Source organism: Uloborus diversus, chromosome 5 (assembly GCF_026930045.1).
Source record: "Uloborus diversus isolate 005 chromosome 5, Udiv.v.3.1, whole genome shotgun sequence".
Classification (NCBI taxonomy): Eukaryota; Metazoa; Arthropoda; class Arachnida; order Araneae; family Uloboridae; genus Uloborus; species Uloborus diversus.
In genome coordinates this window covers 152,666,640-152,682,218 of record NC_072735.1, presented here as the reverse complement: position 1 = coordinate 152,682,218, position 15,579 = coordinate 152,666,640, and the positions used below count along the sequence as shown (strand labels likewise).

Here is a 15,579-nt window from a genome sequence, read left to right as displayed (position 1 = left end):
TTGGCACCGAGTGAATAAAAAAGTAAAGTACGTACCAAAAAAAATTTCAGTTTTTTGTTGCGTGCTTAAGACAGTGGCAAGCAAGACAGAATGCTTCTTATCAGTAAAATAATTTTTCTTTTTTAATGTCTTTTTTCATTTAATTATTTTTTTAAATGTATATATATATATATATAAATATAAAATATATATATATATATATATATATATATATATATATATATATATATATATATATATATATATATATATATATATATATATATATATAAATATATATATATATATATATATATATATAAATATATATATATATATAAATATATAAATATATATATATATATATATATATATATATATATATATATATATAAATATATATATATATATAAATATATAAATATATATATATATATATATATATATATATATATATATATATATATATATATATATATATATATATATATATATATATATTATTTTTCAATAAAAAAGCTATGAAATTTTGTTCAATAAAAATACCTCCAAGAAAAAAGTATACATACTGCATTAATCCTTAATGAACTTCTGCTAAAGGATTGTCTGTAAATGATGTCAAACTTTTCTGCATCGAATTTAATCCACCCCCCCCCCTATCACAAAGTGTCACACTTCATCTTACCCCCACCCCTCTTTTTGATCAAAGTCTTTTTCTCATGTCACACTGTTTTTCACTAGCATATTGTTATAAAAAGAGAAATTCCGTTCAAAACTAAACGAATCTACTTTCCCGTACATCAAAATCGACTTTCTAGTATCTAATAAAAATTCGCTAAAATCGCAAATTATTTATACCACATTTTAAAAATATTTTTAAGCCGATTTTTAGAAATAAAATATTTCTTGCTCATCCAAAACATTAGATGCGTAAATAATAAATAAACGAATAAATAAAGTAGCATCACCTTTTAAACAAAGCAGCAAATACATTTTATTTTATTAAAAAATAATCTTTAGCCGCTTTCAAGAAGAAAAAAAAAAGAATTAAAATTAATAAGCTCAAAACAATAAATATATCATATAAAAAAATCATTTGTTTTTCCCCTGTTGCCGAAAAATAATTTTAAAAATTAATTAATGAAATTTCAAAAAGAAATAAAAACAATAAAATGTCAACTAAAGAAATAATTTTCATTGTCGAAAAAAAATTGTCTGCGCATATCTTTAAGTAGAAACATAAAGGGGACTCCGAATTTCTCCGACAAAAACTGAATACATAAATTAGAACTTTAGAGTGAAAATAAAATGAAATAATGTTAACAATAATTATTTCACAGTAAATACCAAAGCTGCGGAGTCAGAGTCGGAATCTATCTTATTTTGGGATAAAAGAGTGAGATTCGGGAGTCGAAGGTATTTAATTCAAAAACTCGAAGTTGGAATCGGTTACTTACTTTAGAGTCCGCACATCTGCCAATATTTGCGGAATCGCGGTTGGACTTATTTCGGGATAAAGGAGTCTGAGTCGAATATCCAAGAGTCGGAGTTAGTCTTTTTTCCTCCATGTTTTAATTTTCGCCAAAGCTATGAAGTTAGAATCAGGGTCGAGGAGTCGGAGTCCGACTAATTCTCGGTCACAGGAGTCGGAGTCAGGTGCCCAAAATTCTCGGAGTCGAAGTCGAAAGTTTGTCGTCAAGATCTATTTCCAACAAAATTTGTTTGAAATAAATCTGCCTTTAAGTGCGGAATCTACATTGACTTTCGGTTTCTCCGTAGGCGCTAATGTTAAGGGATTTGAACTGTTCAAAATTGAACGGAAAATTATTTCAAATAAAAAAGATATTTATGTACATGTTTTTCATCAAAAGCTTTTTTCTACAAAGTTTGAAGCAAATTCGCCTCTAAGCTCGGAATTGCCTTGAATTACCCCGTATGCAATAATGTTAAGTTTTTTCGAACTGTTCAAAATTGAACGAATAATAGTTCAGATCAAAAAGTGAATTATAGGAATGAGGTGTCCTCGCCGAGATCTTTCGAACAAAAAAAAAATTTAGAATCGGTCTAATCACTCAAAAGTTATTTGGAAAGGGAAGGGGGGACAGACAGACAGACCGACAGACATTTTTCCCTATTTCAATACTCTACTTTTCAATTTTTAATTTTTTGATATTTATTTAAATATTATTTTTCTTTTTGACTCTTTTTTCGCGATATTTTCAAGATGCATTAAGCCTTCTTTAATGATTGTTTCTTATTCCTCCGACTTTTACTGGGAACGTAGACTAAAAAAGTGACAAGTCACTTCTTTTTAGCTTTTCTCTCCACCCCCCCCCCTTCTCGTTACAAACTCAGAATTTCCCTGACCTACCTCCCCCCTCTTTCAAAGCGTGATATGTAATAAACCGGTGTGATAACTGTGATCGGCAAAAATTTCATTTGGCGAAAATGTATGAGAAGCTTGGGTAATTTACAAAACAGTTTTCTATTTTTCGTCTATTTTTCTATTGCATTTATTTTTAACTTTTTCGTGTACAAATACATATGTGAAGCACACGTGTCCAAGATGAGACGTTTTAACAAATTGCTCAGTATTCATCGCAGTTTAATTTGCGAAAATTTTACCGTCTCTCGTTTGAAATGCAACATTTCTATTACGCGGGTTTTCTGTTATTAACTATACATTTCCGCAGTAATTAGCTGTTTTTTGTAACATGCATCTGAAATTATTTATAAAAATATTTGCATATTAATGTTTGCAAAGCAGCGAAAGATCAACCATGGTGCAAATATTTTCAAACAGAGTTATACAATTATTAAACGTTTAACCGTCCTTTAGTTAAATTAAAGACTTCCGCTTGAATTTCTTAAAATCTTTGGACTGCGACATAAAAACAACTATAAAGAAGTCATCTTCATGTTGGCCTTCATAAATTCATATAAAAACAACTTATTAATGTTTGAAACAGTTTCATAAAAATAAAAAAAATACCTTTTTACTCACAAAAAAAAATGAATGCGTCCCGTTACAATATTTTCACTGAATATCATAAAAAATTGACTTTTTCTTAGAAAATTTATCCGTTGTTGATGAGAGAAGCCATTTCAACTTTAAAAGTTCGTAAGAATGCCGGAAAATGGAAACTGCTTTATCACACTTCCTAATTTTTGTGAGAAATACATTTCTGTCTAGTACAGAGCGTTCTAAAGCGCTACTAACGATTGTTTCCCCCCCCCCACACACACCAAATTTTAAACAATTGTTTGTGCACAAATGGTTAAAAAAAGATTTATACTACTTAAGAAAACATTTAAAACTTATATTTATAATAAAGGCTCGAAATTTCCTTCTTTTCTTGGAGACAAAACTTTCTTGGAGATTTTATGTAATTTTTACAACGTATTTCAAAAGACTAGGATTAGCAATTTTTGGATCATCTGTTATTTAGAAGTAAAATTTAGAACATTTTATCAATTTCCTCGTAGGAAAAGTCAGATAAACTCAAATCAAGGCAACTAAAATCGCTAAAGGTTTCTAACGATGCGTTTGTTCATTCAAAGGATGCTTAAAGGCAACTTAATATGCGTTGATTCATTTGAGAGAAGTCATAGGTTACTTAAATTACGTTAATTCATTCGAGAGAAGTTAAAGGTTTCAGAACATTAAGAAACCTATAAAAAGAGAATACTTTAATTCGAGGGGTAAAGGGTTTCTTAAACAAGTTTGTTCATTCGAGAGAAGTTAAAAGTTTCAGAACATTAAGAAACCTATAAAAAGAGAATACTTTAATTCGAGGGTTAAAGGGTTTCTTAAACAAGTTTGTTCATTCGAGAGAAGTTAAAGGTTTCAGAACATTAAGAAACATATAAAAGGGGAATACCTTAATCCGAGGGGTAAAAGGTTTCTTAAACAAGTTTGTTCATTCGAAAGAAGTTAAAGGTTACTTAACATTTCTTCGTTCATTCGAAAAAAGTTTCTTATGTGCAAATTTTGCGAAAAAAAAAACCGAGGGGACTCTTCGGTGTTGGGATAATTAAGTTTGATAAAAAGAAAACTCAATTAAAAACGTTAAAGAATTGATATAAGTTGTAACTACACGTTTAAAATAAAAAAGAATAGATTTAAAGAAATGGTTTTTTTTAATAAACTAATCGGATGCATTCGTTGCAGGAAATATAAAAAAAACAAACCTAAACTGTATTTTACACAAACCTAGAGATGAAAACAATCCGAAAAAAACCGGAAAAATTTCCGAAAGTAAAAAAAACGTTTGTTTTCGAAGGAGTTTATTTCCGAACCAGAAAAATTGAAAAATTGAATTTCTTTAACTTCTCAGGCAGTTTTAATTGAATTTTTCAGCAAAAAGTGATAAAATTAAAAATTTCTAAAACCTTAATTCTGATGTTATTTCTTTCTCCCCCACACCCTCCTTGCACGTTAAATTACAAGTGCGTTTGGTACTCTTGGCTTTCTTATGAAGTTTTCCACCTCCAGCTCAGTCACTTCCCATGCCGGGCTGATGAGTGCTAATAAGCACGAAACTGCAGTTCTCGGCTGGAATGACTGAGCTGGCGGTGTATTTCATGTTATACTATGTTTAATCACGTATATCTGGAAAAAAAGAAGGGTTGCAAAAATTAGATCTCCACCATTGAATTTCGTGCCCTAAATATGTATATAAGCTAAGCTATGGTTCAGTTATTTTCTGGAAAAACAAATTCATACAATCCCCTTGTAAAGACTTTAAAATATTTTTTTTTCTATTTAAAAACTGCTAATAATAGCTAATACAAAATGGTTGGTTTAAACTTTTTCTTTCGTTCTGAACCAATACGAATCGAAAAAATGAGGATAAAAAAAATGAGTTTATTTATCTATTTATTTATTTTTGTAAACTCTACTTTCGCAACACATGAAAACAAAATATTCAAGCAATATTTCATTTTATAACGTTCAAAGAAATTATTTTCCACGCTTAAAACCTAAAAAGAACAAATGGCATTTAACCTTTTTTTAGTCTTCTAAAATGCAATTACTTTCGTTTTATGTTTCTAACGCGTAGAAAAAATGTAAGAATAAAGTTTCGAACGACAATTAATTAGATTCTTTTTGTGTCTTTAGAAAAGAGCAAAATTTTTAAGTTGTCTTGCCAACAAACCATTAAGGAATGCAAATCGATTAAACATTTTAATGATCCGATAGATTTTAAAAATGTTTACCGTTTTGAAATCTTTATAGAAATAATCAATGCATTTACCTATTTTTTGTGATTGTACAATCAATCATTAAGATTCGTTAACTGGAAGTTTTTTTAGCTGGTTCTTTAATTCACTGATTGGAATTCCAAGCACTTGGAAAAAAGAAAATGTTTTTTTTTTCTTTTCTTTCTTTCTTTTTTTTTCAATTCATGACGTATTTTTTTTTCTACATTTAGTGGATAGCATTTGCAAAAAAAAAAAAAAAAAGTTTATAAGAAAAAGGTTTTTTTCCCCCTTTCCTTCTGTTTCTTTCTAAATCAATTTGCATGGATTTAGAATTGAAAACAAATAAATAAATGAATGAATTACATAGAAAAAAAGTTTTTTATACAGTCATTCACAGTAACTCTGAGATTTGCCAGTTACTTGTACGTCACTTCAAACTTTTTAGTATATAAGCTTCTTAAAAAAATGGAAGGTCAAGTGCTGCACTCTAACGGCGAAGTTATCAAAAATTTTCAAATGGAGCTTCAAAATTGTTGCATGATGATATTGCCTGTGCACAATATTGGCAACGTTTTCTCTCATCTTGTAAAATTAAAAAGTTAAAATTTATTTTATGACCTTTCCGTGCGAGGGCAGCATAGAGCCTTCTAGGTCAATATGATATTTTAAGTTAAATACAAGGTGCGGGAGGGGGGGGGATAAGGGTCAACCTCCGGTGCTTGGGTTGGACGCTGTGTGAGTTAATGGGATGCGATTGAGAAAGTAGTATTGACTGATAGCAGTAGGCATGCCTTTTGATGATTTAATAATTGAATGAATAAGTAAACGAAAATGAATTACTTTATTTCGTCTCATTTACTTTGCATCACGCACACTTGACTAATTCTATAAAACATTTAAAATCAGAGCTTTTCTAATATTAACTTAATGCGTACTGCAAAGATCATCAGTAGCTCTTCATAAAATGTTAATTCCAAAAAACTTATCATTTCATAATAACAAAATTGAAAATTACTTGTATTGCAATGTACCTTGATCTTAAGAGCTATTTACATTTTGACTGGAATCAATTATATGTTTAAGAAATAAGTTAATGTATTAATAGATAGGTAGCGTTGCAAACTGTGAAAGTATTTTACCATTTCACTTAACCTCGAAGTCCCTCACATTATGGTCACAGACGGCAGCATTTACGGTTTTAGCGTTAAAAAATAATTTCACAAAGTAACATTTAGAGTTTGTTTCATTAAGGGTTAGCCAAATAAGGTCAAGCATACCAATAAGGCCAACATGCCATTTTTACGCATGATATCCTTGCTGATGATAAAGTGTTATCAACAAGTAGTTTGTGATGAACAGGCAAAAGTGTAGCAACTGTTATTACAAAAGAATCTTGTAAAGATTTCCTGATTTCATTTAACAGTAAAATTTGCTTCTTCACAGTTCATTGCAGTTTACCACTATAAGAAAGGTGTTAATTATTTTAGAAAGCCTAATTTATGCAATTGACGAATTCAAAGACAGAAATGTCGCTGTGTGCCGTCATTTGTTCCTGTGTTTTGAGAACCTTAAAAAAAGATTAAACCCCTTAAAACCCAATAAGGCCATGGTTGGAATTATTAGGATTCTGGTGTCCTTGTTAAGGTACCAAAATTTGGGTGGAAAATTTGATAGTGTTGCATGTGCATATGTGCACCTTCTGTGCGCAGGAGTGACCAAAAACAGAAAATAATGACCCATCATAACCCCGAATATAGGGACTGAACTTTCTCCCTTCCATTGAAGTAAATATGGAATTTTTGGCAATGTTTTTGGGTACGTCAAATGTGAGTTTTTACGACATTTTCATACTGAAAAAGAAGAATTTTTCTTATCGTTTTTTTAAAAGTTTGTTAATTAATTTTGTCGTTTTTTTTTTGGCCTTATCAGGGACCTCTGTTCCTAATAGGCGCAGTTCACCCTTTTTTGTTGAACTGCTGAGAAAGGTAATTTAAACTCTAATTTTTACGTGAAATGTTTTTTTTTTTTTCCTATTTTTCACGAGTCTTCTGACGAATGTACAAAAACTGAAGCCAATTCAATAATAAATGACACAGATATTAGGTACTGAACCTAAGGTTAGTCTTATTTGGAATACTTTCCTAATTGTAATAAAAGATGACTTTGAAATGCACTTATGGAGCTTTAAAAACTTTAAAAAACCCGTTATTAAAATAAGTGTAATATGTTTACATACCAAATAGTTGCAGGCGGGATGTACGAACCACTGCAAGCGGCAAATCTAGCTGCTTTGACGGCTAATAAATAACTCGAAAGTAGTATCGACATAAAACGTAAAATACTATTTTAAACTGCAAAATTCTATGATATAAACAAGTATATCAGAAATAATCAGATTTTGAACATAAGAGTTTTTTTTTTTCATTTTTTTAGGGGGGGGGATGTGGAGTTGTTAGAAGTTTGCAAGTACGTTATGTTGAAAATAATGGAGCAATACATACAACACATATTATAAAAATAATGATTAAGAATAAAATTGAAGTATTTTTAATATGTTTAACGCTTACTTTTTCACCAATATTGTTTCATAGTATCACAAAAAAAAAAAAAAAATACATTGAGATATGTGTTATTGATTAAACTAAAACATGACAGTTTATAGATTCTACACTAAAGTGTCTCTTGAAGAAAATCAAAATTATCCCAAAATTTCTCATGAGAAATTAGCTTTAATAGAAATGTTCATGTCCTAAATCAGTCTTCATTGTAAATATAAGTATCCAGCAGTGAAAACTGCAGAGCAAGAAATAAAACTACTGAAAAATTAAACATCATTTCGGGAACGAATTTTTACGTATTTATTTCTTTAAAATAAATACCTAGAAAACGTTATAGAGAAATATATACAACAGTATAATTTGAGAGCATTACAAAAATCAAAATTATCACAAGCTTTCTCAAAAAAAAACTAGCTTTAATAATAGTGGTAAATAGTGATACTCTTATAAATTTTCATTGCAAGTATAAGCAACTAACAGTGAGCAACTAACAGTGAAAACTGCAGGGCAAAAAATAAAGCTCGTAAGAAAATTAATATTTTTTCCGTAAACGAAATTAGAGTATGTATTTCTTTTAAATATTTTCAAAAATAAATTGTCTCACACCATTAAGGAGCAACATGAATAAAATCTAGATTAGGATAATTATAAAAATAATGGTCAAAGATAAAAGTTAAGTATGTTTAAATTTGTTTAAGGGGGTCCGAGACACAAAAATAGTCAAATTTTGTATTTTTTTTTTTTTTAATCATTTGAAAAAAAAATTTTTTTCATTTTTTTCTGCTTAAAAGGACGCCGAAATTTTGTTTCTATCTTAATTAGAACGAAAGATATAATTATTTTTGTTGCATGCAACTAACATTAACTAGCATTACATTTAACGTTAAAACTTTTAAAGCGTTTTTCTCCATGATGCTATTTTTCCCTTTTATTGCACTCAAACACTTATAAGTCAACAACTGATAAAGATAAAGTAATGAAATTTGGAGCACATTTTTTCAAACAGTTTACTTTAGTGTTTATTCAGGGAATTTGAAAAAAACGTTTTTTACAAAAAATATAACTTTTTTAAAAAAAAAAGTATCTTTGAATTTTTAAAAATTTTTCTCCAAACATTTTTTAGTTTTTATTGAATAAATATTTTGGAAATCTCCAAATAAAAATTAAAGCTTAGATATCTGTGCATAATTGAAAAAAAAATTAAAATTGACCAAGAATATTTTAACTTTTAACAATTTAAAGCAACAAAATTTTTTAAAAAAAATAATATTTAAATGGAAAAAAAATCTTTAAAAATATTTATGTTATGATTTTGCTTATTAACTAGAAATTGAATCAATGCAAAAAATTTCAAAACTCTAAACTGTTTAATAAAAGTTTTTTTCAAAATGTGTTTCGGACCCTCTTAACGTACTTCTTTAGCCGACTTCCTTTCATATTATCACAAATAAATTGAAAGTTAAAAAAATTGTGATTCGTTAAATTAAAACTTGACACTTCATCGATTTTATACTTTAGTATCTCTTGAAATTATCAAAGTTATCACAAGATTCCCCCCATAAGAAATAAAAAGCAGCAATCGTAATACTGTAAATCAGTCTTCGTTGCAAATATAAGCAACCAGCAGTGAAAAATGCAGAGCAAGAAATAAAGCTCGTAACAAATGAACATATTATCGTTACCAAATTTCAAGCATCTTTTTTTTTTTCATTTGAATATTTCAAAACAATGATCTCACGACATAAATTAGCAATACATAGAATGAATGCTCTAGGTCAAAAGTATTACAAAAAAAAAAAAAAAATCAAAAATAAAATTAGGTATATATTATTTCTTCAACGGGCTTTTCTGTCACCGACTTCACTTCATATTATCACAAAAAAATTGTATGTTGAGATATGAGTGATTGATTGTAATGCTGTAAATCAGTCTTCATTGCAAATATAAGCAGCCAGCAGTGAAAAATGCAGAGCGAGAAATAAAGCTCATAACAAATAAACATAGTTCCTTTACCGAATTTTAAGCATCTTTTTCAGTTGAATATTTTCAAAACAATGATCTCACTATATAAAGAGCAATACATAGAATAATCTAAGTCAAAAGTATTACAAAAATTCAAAAATAAAATGATGTATATATTATTTGTTTAACGTGCTTTTTTGTCACCAAGTTCGCTTCATATTATCACGAAAAACTTGTATGTTGAGATATGAATGATTGATTGTAATGCTGTAAATCAGTCTTCATTGCAAATATAAGCAACCAGCAGTGAAAAATGCAGAGCGAGAGATAAAGCTAGTAACATATGAACATAGTTCCGTTACCAAATTTTAAGCATCTTTTTCAGTTGAATATTTTCAAAACAATGGTCTCAAGACATAAAGAAGCAATATATAGAATAATTTAGGCCAAAAGTATTACAAAAAAATTAAAAATAAAATTAAGTACATATTATTTGTTTAACATACTTTTTTGTCACTGACTTCGCTTCATATTATCACCAAAAAATTGTATGTTGATGTATGAGTGATTGATCGAATTACAACGTGACACTTCAACCTATACTTTAGTATTTCTTGAAATATTCAAAGTTATCACAAGATTCCTCATGAGAAATTAACTTAAAAAGCAGTATTAATAATGCTGTAGATCAGTCTTCATTGCAAATATAAGCAACCGGCAGTGAAAACTGCAGAGCACGAAGTAAAGCTCCTGACAAAGTAATATATTTCCATTAACGAGCTTTAAGTATTTATTTCTTTAAATATTTTCAAACTAATCCCCTGATAACGATGTGCAGCAATATATACAATATAACGGTAAAAAATAATGATCAAGAACAAAGTTTAAGTAAAGTCAGACCAAACAACGTAAGTAGAAGCACAAATTTGTAAATTACAGCAGACACGTGTTTCGGCGTTACAGGGAACGCCTTTTTCAATGCAAAAAATAATGAGCTTATGGATGAAAAGACATCCGACAAAATCTTTTCATCCATAAGCTCATTATTTTTTGCATTGAAAAAGGCGTTCCCTGTAACGCCGAAACACGTGTCTGCTGTAATTTACAAATTTGTGCTTCTACTTACGTTGTTTGGTCTGACTTTACTATTCAGCACAAAGGTATTTATTTATCTTAAAGTTTAAGTATTTTAAACATGTTTAACATACATTTTTTTTCTCACCGACATTGGATTCATATTATCACAAAAAATATGCGCTAAGACACTTGATTTAATTAAAACGGGACATTTCATCGATTTTGCGTTTTATAATTTACCTATCTACTGCGTAGCTTACCCAGTTGGCGTCAGAAAAGCATCTTGTTATTACGTAATGTAAACATCATTCTACTTTACAAAAAAGTCAACAATAATTAATTAAATAATATTTGCAGTTGACGTCATATTTAACTTCCCCATTCATTTGTCATTAATTTAGAATTTGCTTGATAAGCCTAAAAAACAATATTAATAATAAATTAATCTTTTCATTAGTAATATGTATTAGGTGAATATAAACACGAATTTTTTAAGGCGTAAACGGGCATTTGCAAGTTTTAATTTGGATATTCAAGCTATTATTACCCAAGTAGCACCACTTCGTCAATTAAGCATTTTGAAATGGTTGTTAACGTTGTGAAAACCATTTTAAACTGATAATGAAACGCTTAAACGATATTTGTGCTACTTGGATATATTTTGAAGTTTAATGGCTGAAGGGTAATCTTTCAAAATTTGGTTGGAGAAGAAAAATGTGCAAGTTTAAACAAGGATTTCTAGAGTATTTTATTTATTTTTTTTTTTTTTTTCAATTTTATATTCATGCCATTTCAGCTTTTAATTACTGCTTGAATTCACTTTTTAAGCAAGACAAATAAAACACATAATGGGAAAATATCTATTTTTTTTTCATTTTCAATATTGATATATCTTTTATCTACACTTACTTATTTACATTTTGATTTGTTACAAAAAGATGCAACTAGACCTTAGGAATAGGTAAATCATTGCGTCAAGTATTTCATTATTTTTTTTAAACTCAAGTTGTAAAGGGAAAGAAAGTTATAAGTTATAGCAATAAGTATATGGCATTCTTAAATATATTTTTATTTCAATTCACTACTTAGTTTTCTACGAACTGCTTACCCTAATTTTGTGCAATCTAATTTTAATTTACAATTTGAATAAAAATATTTTTTTCCCCATTGATAATTATTTCTGTACGTTGTTTTATAATAGCTTTCAAGTAATAGAGAGATATGTTCTCTTCGATATTATCGTAAATCATTGCGTAACGTACTTTAATTGCAAGAATGTTAGATTTCACTTTATTACCGTAATTTCAGAATATTTCAATCATGTATATGTATTCTGATGAAAAATATTTTAAAATTCAGTGACATTTTGAAAATATGGAAAATCATACTTTTTTATTATTCTGAAAAAGGATGTATGGGAAATTATTTGATTCCCTTAATTAAAACGTAAATTTAATTTTAAAAAAACATTCCAAAAACAACAATTTTTTTAGTAGAATTGAGAAACTTTGTCATAAGTCTCTCAATTCTACTGACAAAATTGCTGTTTTTGAAATATTTCCTTTTTTTAAAAACAAATTTAAGTAGCTTTATTTTAAGGAATCAAATACTTTCCCATACATTATTAAAGAACACAAAATATTTATGTTAAGGTAAAACAGTTTAAATAAACCATCTTTTCAGCAATATTTCAAACTAATAGTTACTTTTTCAGAACTTATTTTTGTTTTTTATTTATTCTTTAAATTAAAATTTAAAAAAATTCACTGTATATTTTTGGTGACCTCAAATTATGCTAATTTAACATTTAACGTTGAATCTAAACTCCCTACAAATAAATTTAGCAATTATATATCTTAAACCAAACTGTTATCTAAATTTCATGCACGTCTCTTTATATAAGAAAAAAGACAGGTTTGTATTGTCCTGTTTGATATTTAAAAAAAAAAAAAAAAAAAACATCGAGAAACCTGACATATTATCCGATAAACATGTATGGAGCGTTTTTGTTGAAACTTTTATATGAAAACGTTAAAAACATCTTTTAATTTGCTTTTTTTCCTCTTGAAACCTTAACCATTCAAATAAATGAAGATATATTGATCCAATTTTACATTTAAAACATCTTATTAAGGAAAATTAATAAGTTAAACAAATCAATGTTTTACAAAAAAACTTTAAATTGATTTAAACAGATAAAGGTGTTGTAGAAATTTTCTTTAAAAGGGATCCAGTTTCATGCTCAATATCAGTGCTTCACACAATTAGAAACGCTTATACTACAAATTTTAAAATCATTATTTGTTTACAAAACTTTTCTTACATAGTCTTATATTATGTGTTAGTTGATGACTGTATAAGCACTCAGAAAAATGAAAGCATTTTTAAATATATTCGTAATCAAATTTTGTAAAGTCCTAATAAATTATTTAAAGAGACAATAAAAATAATATAAGTAGCAGATTTTATGTTAGTTTTACATGAAAAAGGAAAAAGTAAATAAATGATTCAAATACAGAGGAAAATTAAGCCGTTTTTCCATAATAAAATTTATGCATAATATTGTGACAATTAAATGTTTAATGCATTTAAAGCATTTTTCTACTGTGCATTAGCTACTGTGATGACATGCTACTATATAGAAGGAAAGATTTTCCCATTTCTTACGGATTCAGTAAGCTGTAAAATTTTATTTTACATGTATTTTCATATGTAAAATGTATGACTACTTATGTTAGCAAAAAAGATTGTGTTTATATTTCAAATAATATCCATTTTAGTTGTTTTACTCTTTCTTTAAAAGTCTGTGAGAAGCATACTTTCCATAAAATTTATTAACTGCTCAGTATCTATGGTCAACATTTTTATGAAGGAGATGGTACTTTTTTTTTATAAATAATGGAATTACATTTGCTATTGAATGCATGTTTTGTTTCATCATAATCCGTAATCCCCGAGAGAAAAAAATGACAGGGAATATAAAACGTTTTAGTGATCACGGGGATTTTTTGTTGTAAAATCATTCTTAACCTAAAAAGTACATCAATGTACCACTACCCGAAAGTGGAAAGCAAAGATTAACAACATGCAACAAATGTAAGCTCAAATGCCTTACCTACATTTTTAAACTTTTCGGCACTGCTTTGAAATTGACATTATCACATTCATTCATGGCTATTGTGGTTCAAAACCAAAGAAAATTTACTCAGAAAATATAGGTTGTTAAATGCGTACGCAGTTTGATGAGAGAAAAAAACACTTTCTAACTACAAACAGAGCATAAAAGCACAATAATATAGCACAAAAAAAATAATAATAAGTTTAGATTCCTTTTTTTTTTCTGTTTAGAAATAAAAGAATGAAAATATTTTCACTTGTATATTATTACTGGCGAAATGCTTTAGAGAAAATAAAAGAGTAGCAAGAAAGATAATTGATCCATAGGAATGTCAACAGTATTTTAAAAAGAAAAAATCTAAGTAGAGCATAGTGCGTAATATCACTTTAAAAACAATTCATATAACGTGCATTGTAAATGCCAAACCTGTAAATAATAGAAGTATTAGTTTTACACAAAATTATCAGTAATATTATTATGAAAGAGTTAGTCTTACACAGAATGTTTTTAAAAGCTGAAAACTATTTCTAGCAAATAATAATTCAATAACCTTACCCCCAGGTTTTTGAAGAATATTTCTCTGTCTGAACTATATTTTTAACGAGAAACTAAAACAACTGCACTTAAGTAATATATATTTCGAAGGATGCTACAAAAGTACTTTAAGAAAAACCACATCAGCCCATCATTGGTTTTTAAGATCAAATATTCCAATGCACTGTGTTTATCCTTACGAAAATAAAACTGACAGCACGCATCTCCTGCGTCATTTCCGAGGATGAAATGATATTTTCTTAATCCATCCACAAGCACCACAGCGGAAACCGCTTTTTTTCCGGTTCTGATTCGTCATTTGCTACAAAAGATGCCCCAGCTGAGGCAAAACTCCCATTGCGACCCGTGAGATAGCCATTTCATTCAGAAAACCCAGCGATGTCTGAAGAGCATTTAAAGCAGCCCAAAACACATCACTTACCTCTTGGGGAGTGAAATCCGGAAAACAAACTTCCCTTCCTTGCACCCTTCGGGGTTAAATAGACGTAATCACAGAGAGTAAAGGGGAGGTTTTAGTTTCGGTTTTGTTTTCTTGTTTTATTTCTGGGGGTTGGCATATAAGCGATGTCGCACAGAATGCATATCCAATGCCCGCGCACAGCGTTGGTTTGATCTCGCTCTGCTTTACCCGGCGATGGATGCACTAGATGTTTTTTCTCTGGTAGCTAGTGGCAACGATCGGGCTTGCTCCATCGATGAGCGCGCCCTCTGCCGAAGAGAAGATGGCCGCGTTCTGGAATGGGAAGACTGCCAATTTTTTAAGGGAATTTTGTGCAAATGAACTGACGATGAATGTAATGAATGACATAAAGGGAGGAAATTTGGTATTTTTTCCAAGGTCATTTCCCAGGAACGTAATATCGAATTATTCTGTTGTAGGTAGAATGTCTTCATCCGCCGTTATCGTTATTTTTCTCTAGTAATAATGTCTAAGATACTCAAGTATTGAAATTTTGATTTTATATAATTTATAAACGATTTTGAACTATTTTACTATTCACATACGAGCACTAAAAATGAAAGAAATTTACTGTCACAAGTAAATTTTAATATATTGCTTGTAATTAAATGTGTCAACAGCAATGTTTTTTTTTTAAATTGACAATATATATATATATATATATA

At 28.8% G+C, this 15,579-nt stretch overlaps 1 protein-coding gene across 1 annotated transcript in view; it reads right to left on the bottom strand.

Moving 5' to 3' along the window:
- The window catches only part of LOC129222498 (uncharacterized), a 570,167-nt gene extending 555,101 nt beyond the window's left edge, over window positions 1–15,066 (bottom strand). The window contains exon 1 of the mRNA XM_054857011.1: window positions 14,876–15,066. The gene's annotated coding sequence lies outside the window, so the exon portion shown is untranslated. The remainder of the gene's footprint in view (window positions 1–14,875) is intronic.
- Between the last annotated feature and the right edge of the window lie 513 nt (window positions 15,067–15,579).